General features: G+C 32.0%; 1 long non-coding RNA gene across 3 annotated transcripts; it reads right to left on the bottom strand.

The window, feature by feature from the left end:
- Positions 1-2,653: 2,653 nt before the first annotated feature.
- Positions 2,654-4,895, bottom strand: LOC145104462 (uncharacterized). Of its 3 annotated transcripts, XR_013707090.1 has the most exons (6): positions 4,709-4,895; positions 4,493-4,567; positions 3,761-3,816; positions 3,476-3,545; positions 3,325-3,382; positions 2,654-3,211 (listed from the first exon to the last, which is right to left on the bottom strand). It is a non-coding gene; the product is annotated as an uncharacterized LOC145104462 (long non-coding RNA). The 3 variants fall into 3 exon arrangements; XR_013707091.1 differs by lacking the exon at positions 3,325-3,382 and having other exon boundaries at positions 4,709-4,894; XR_013707089.1 differs by having other exon boundaries at positions 2,654-3,382; positions 4,709-4,893.
- Between the last annotated feature and the right edge of the window lie 1,574 nt (positions 4,896-6,469).

Genomic DNA, 6,469 nt, shown 5'->3' with positions numbered 1-6,469 from the left:
TCAAATGACCAAAAACACCCTCACCGACCCAGAGATCATAAAGGAGGTGACAGAGAAGATCGTTCGAATCCGTAAACAACTAGAGGCATTGCGGGATCAACCCGTTGACTTACAAACCCCAACTACCGTAGGAACTCGGTAACATACACCCCATCTTCCACATTCAATCTAAAACGGTATCTGTCCAACGAGACTCAAGTAATTCCACTCGATGAAGTCGATGTAAATAAGAGTCTACACTTCGTAGAAGAACGAGTAGAAATCATGGATAGTGAGATCAAGAGAACGAAACAAAGTCGTATACCAATAATGAAGGTCCGCTGGAACGCCACGCGAGGACCCAAATTCACTTGGAAACGAGAAGACCAGATGAAACAAAAGTACCCACATCTCTTCCCTAGTTCATGAGTAACCACTTTAGAACTAATTTCGGGACTAAATTCCCTCTAACGGAGGGATGATGTAACAACTGGAAAATTTTAGAGCAAGCAAGGTCTAGATTCTAACCGTGTACAAGTAAATTCACAACGTACTTGATGCAATAGAACTTTGAAAACCAATAGAGCATGTTTATATAAGTTAACATGTATATACACTTTGAAGGCCATGTTGTAATGAACCTTTGAAAATCAAATAAAGTCGACAAGCCATCAAGGAATAAAAGGAGTAAACACAAGTCAAAATGATAAGTCTAAAAGCATGAAATTGTAAATTACTTTAGGGATTTCGGTTTTGGGAATCTAGGAAACACTTTTGGACTGAAATCACTTCCTTTATGGATGCTAGAACCGAAATCACTTCCTTTAAAGCACACCATGACCGAAAACACCAAGTTTAGGCCCATTAAGGCCGAAATCTCCAAAGCTTGGACCGAAATCTCCTTTTTGATTGAGGCCAAGACCGAAATCAACTTTAGGAATGGAACACTAGGTGATTCCGGTCATACCATGGCCGAAATCACTCCCATGTTGGCCGAAAACCCTTAAATATATAGGTAATATTGCCACTTGATTTACTGAGTTGTTTTCCCAAGAAGATAATAACACTTACCAAGGTATATGTCACCTCATCTTATCCTTATATATATATATATATATATATATATATATATATATATATATATATATATATATACTAGTAGCGTACCCGCGCAATGCGGCGGCGACAATTTGTTTCATTCCGGCTATTAGTTTCCGAACCAAAGTTAGTGTCATTTCGGCGATGGTCAAATTGTTTCATTCCGGCAATTTGTTCCTTTCGGTGTTCAGCTGTCTTTAGACGGACAGCAAATAGTAATTTCCGTCTATTACTCTTTATATGGCAGCGGACGACGATTAGTTTCATTAATGATTAATGTTTTCTTTCGATATGTTGTTAAATCATTGTAGTTTAGCCTAAAAACGAAAAAGTGTTGTATTTTTTTAGTTTAAATATATTACTATGTTAGTTTGGTTAAAAATAATAATATGTTGGTATTATAGGTTAAATATGTAAGCATATTGCTATTATAGTTTAAATTGAAAGTGTATTGTTATAGGTTAAATATGAAAGTGTGTTGTTATAGGTTAAATGGATTGTAAAAATAATTAATTTGCTAAACCAACTCTAGTGAAAAGTTTATACTCTATCCCCGCTTGGCTTCGATATTTAACACATGATACATATATGATCCATTTCCCTTGCATTGATTATGTAAGTCTAAAAGGTAAAGCTTGAGGACCATCATTCAAAATGAGTTGAATTACGTAGCCATTGTAAAAATTTGAAATATTAATTTTAATAGTAATAATAAATAGTATTTTAATAATAATAATGATAATAATATTCTAAAATCTTACAATTTATCTTGAATAAATATATCACACGCAAAATCATGGCTTGAAAGTCGGCTATCAATGACTTTACCGACAACATCTAAATTAGAATTTTAGTAAAACAAATTTAAGTTATTTCACAAAAAATAAGTTAAATATTATTGTAATAACTATTAAAAATTTATCGATCAGATTCCGTTGACGTAGATTTCTCACAAGAAATTTGATAGACTCTACCAATGGATAAGTCGGAAATTGATTTCCAATGACCGGCTGAAGTAGAGTAAATTGTGTAGCTTGGTTGACAACTATGACATATTTATCATCAACAAAGTTGTATCCTTCATAATTTGGGAAGGCGCCAGGAGTACAATTGAGTTTAAAATGATTGATGGAATATAAGCAGCCTTCCATATTTCTTTCTAGATATCTTCCTATTAAAATGATTTTTTTGGTTAATTTCCGTTTATTTTACACTCTGCTATTTTATTAAAAAAGCTTGAAATATGTTTTTTATATGCTTCAATATTGCTTAACAATTGTATAAAGCTTAATCGAAACCCATAGTAATTGAGGTTTGTGTAATAGTATGTATTAGCTTGACAACTTATTCGGGTTTGGCACAAGTCAGTCCTTTGGAACAAAGAATTGTAGGTTGTTATTTTTGTTGTTTTTATCCCTCTTTTAAAATAATCATAAAATACATGCATATATGGTAATTGTAGGCAGAGACACAAATTCAATTACATGCACATAAATACACGCACACAAACATAACAATTTTAAGTTCTATCGAAAACGGTATGATATGGACTCGGTATTCTCTAATCTGTAAAAAATAGGTAAATGTTCATAATATCCTCATAATCAAAAACCTATCCTTGATGGTTGTCAAGACAGATCCAATGATACAAAAATGTACAAATTATAGGAACTTACTATCAAATTACAAAAGTACAATGCTATAATAAGAAAATTACAAAACAACTTGTGTTATGATTTTTTGGTTAATTTCTTCAAACCAAGAAATTACTACCAAAATACAAAACCGCAATGCTTTTATAAGAAAAAAAAAACAGGAACTTGGTCATTTTGGGTGTGTCTATGGGTATATTGGTCATTTAGGGAATGCTATAATAAGGAAACAAACAAAAAAAAGTTATTTTACAAACATAACAGCAAAATCAAAAATCATTTTGGGTTTGGGTTTGGGTTTGGGATTGGGACATATTGGTCATATTGGTCATTTCGGGATTGGAACATGAAATCAAAACCCACACAAAAATCAAACCAAGAGAAAACAAAAACCCACACAAAATCAAACCAAGAGAAAAAGAACTTGTACCTTGTTTTTTTGTAAAATCTTGGAAGAATTCAGTTTGTTTTACCTCTAGCACCTGAAATCAAAACCCGCAAAAAATTTAGTCATTTGGGTTTGGGATAAAAATTATTTTACAAACAGAATTGTATGGTTATTCGAATAACAAACCAAGAAAAAAATCACTTGTACCTTGTTTATTTAGCACAATCTTGCAAGATTTAATTTTTTTTAGCTCTATAACCTAAAACTGAAACCCAAACCAATATTTGTTCATTGGGTTTGTGACAACCATCGGTTAACTAACAGAACACCAAAACCAAATCAAGAAAAAAAAACAAACCTTTCCCTAGAACATGAAATCAGTTTACACACAAAGCACAATCTTGGAAGAAATCAACTTTGTTTGATCCCTAGCACATGAAACCGAAACCCACATCAAAATCAAAACCCACAAAAAACCATAAGAACTCTTAGTTTGTATGAATCCGCATACACACAACAGATAGCTTGAACGAACAAAATACATAAAACTTGTTTTTAACATCCTTTTTAGAAATCCAAACTTTGCCATTGCAATTAGTTTTCCAAAGCTGCAAGTACCAAAGGAAAAAATTAAAAATTGTACCAAGAGCCTAATACATGCTGCCTCAATAACTTCAAATGTCTTCCAAACTACAATATCTGAAAAGTGAAAAAGCACAATAGTCATAATCTACATACATACACAAAACGATAAAAGAACAAGAACTAATGTGATTAATAGTATAAAGAAACTATATATACAAATTAATAATTGTTATTGTTCAAACCGAAATTGGTTCACAACATTTTTGGGTTCAACTATATGCATAAGCTCCACCATAATTTACTTGCTTTTGAGAGGTTTTGAGTAAAATGGGACTACATGAAACATCTTCTATCCTAATATTTTAGATTAGAACCCGTATTTAAAATAGATTAATCTTAGATCTCAAGCTATTTAGTATGAAAAACACCGTGTTTGAGTAAGGAAGAGTTAAAATAGGAGAGAGGATCGAGATTCAACTACAAGAGTTAAAAAAAAACAGTAATGAGGTGAAATCTTCGGTTAAATAACAGAACACCAAAACCAACTAAAGAAAAAATAATAATAATAATAATACTCAAAACCGTTCAATAAACTGCAACAAATAACTTAATTGGAAGTTCAAAGACAAAATGAACAGGAGATTGTTGAGAATACACAGAGCATAATCTTTGAAGAATTCAACTTTTTTTTAGCCCTAAAACATGAAGTCGAACCCCACATCAAATTCGGATAACAAACAGAAGTTGTTGAGAAGAAAACACAACAATCAATTAAGGTTAAAAAACGAACCAGTCAGTTGTTTCTTCGGCACAATCTTGTAAAACTTCAAGATTAGTTACCTCTAGCCCAACAAATCGAATACAACTGCAAAGTCGTTTATACCAGAACAAAAGTACGGAGATTTAGTCTACTAAAAATGGAACCCATAGTGCTGCGACATTAGTACAAAAAGAAAAAAATAGTGGGAAGAAGCTTCAACAATTTTCAATTTCATAGAGAGCTTACCAGGGGAAAAGGAGATATCAAAATCAACGGTTGAACATGATTGTAAAGAGAATCAATTCAGATAAAAGATTAATCGTTGGGTTTGTTCATCAACTGGTCTTTCTGAGTAGAGAGAGAAGTGAGGTTGAAGAGCATTTGCATTTTAGGAGAGGCGGAGACAAATGAAAAGGTATACGATTTAGGGTTGTCTTGGGATAAAGGGAGATCAAGCCGTTTATTTGTTTTCATAAAAAAACGGATGACCAGGATTATAACATGTTGGCAATCTGTGTGCCGATCCGTGTGATAGGCCCTTGCTTTTAATCCCCAACATTCAAATTACATTCAACGGTCCAGATCAGGTTTCCTTATTTTTTAAGATAACATGCTTAATTTTTTGTACATTAGGCTTTAAAATTTGTACTTAAGACATTGATTATGTACTTAAGACATTGATTATAATATGGTATATATACATATATATATATATATATATATATATATAAGTTAGGGACCATTCAAAACTTCACTTTCAGTAAACAAATCTTTCACCTCATATTCTCTCAAGGACTCCAACACATTTCCCTCCAAACTCAAAGATCAAACATCCCCTGGAGCTTTATTCTTCAAGTAAATTCCTTAGAAATTTTGGATTCAATCATTTTCGAGTGCTCGTAACTTGAAGATCGTCACCGTCATCTCATTATCCAACCGCAAACACCCAATGTGAGTTCATACCCCTACATTTTTCAATATTTTTTCTATGTTTTAGGAGGGAATACAAGTAACACACTAGAATATTTACGTTAAAACGCAAACATTTAAATACGTTATTTTACCATTTTTACGAAAAATGTTAAATACGCGAAACGACTTTACTATCAACCACGTATATTTTTACATACAACATTTTGATAAAAACGTAAAGATATGAAAAATGGTTACAAAATACATTACATTATTCTTTTATATATATATATATATATATATATATATATATATATATATATATATATATACACACACACACACATACACACACACACCCATATATATATATATATATATATATATATATATATATATATATATTTTGAGTACAAAACGTTCGTTTCATTAAAACTTTATAAATAGAGTTTACGAAACTTTACCCCCTTTTTAACCCGTTGAGCAAATGGTAAAATTATATAAAGTACATATATAATTGTTTTACGACATTTTCGATATTATCCTAGAAAGAGGGGATAATTTCATATACAAACCTTTTCATTTCAAAAACACGTACACTCGTTGAATAAATTTGTGAGACATTGTCTTCATCGTACCTAACTGAGGTATACACGAAAGTCCTGTATTTATAACCGGAATCTCTGATACGAGAGCGTGATACTTGTGTGTAGATCTATACGGGACTGATGATCCTACACCCTGACTGCTAGCTACAGTCAGACCGGCAGGTTATGGGTGACAAATGTCATAAATATCTCGGCGCCTGAAGAACGACGAGACAAACACTGCATCTTAAAAGCACGGTTATAAAAACTCACATGGGGAAACGACTATACATGCATTTTTATACGAAAACACATTTCTTCAAATGGTTTTATACATGAATAAAACCAAATATTACTAATTTAAGTATGGAAAACACTGGTACATTTCGGTATTGGACATTTAAGACTACAACTCATTTATACGGAAAATATTTGATTTTCTGGAATAAACACTACCATTTTACAAGTGAACGACTTACAAATCATTTATTATAAAATATCGGATTTT

This window comes from Lactuca virosa, chromosome 4, assembly GCF_052849685.1.
Source record: "Lactuca virosa cultivar CGN04683 chromosome 4, Lactuca_virosa_CGN04683_v6, whole genome shotgun sequence".
NCBI lineage: Eukaryota > Viridiplantae > Streptophyta > Magnoliopsida > Asterales > Asteraceae > Lactuca > Lactuca virosa.
This window is presented reverse-complemented; position numbering and strand designations above follow the sequence as displayed.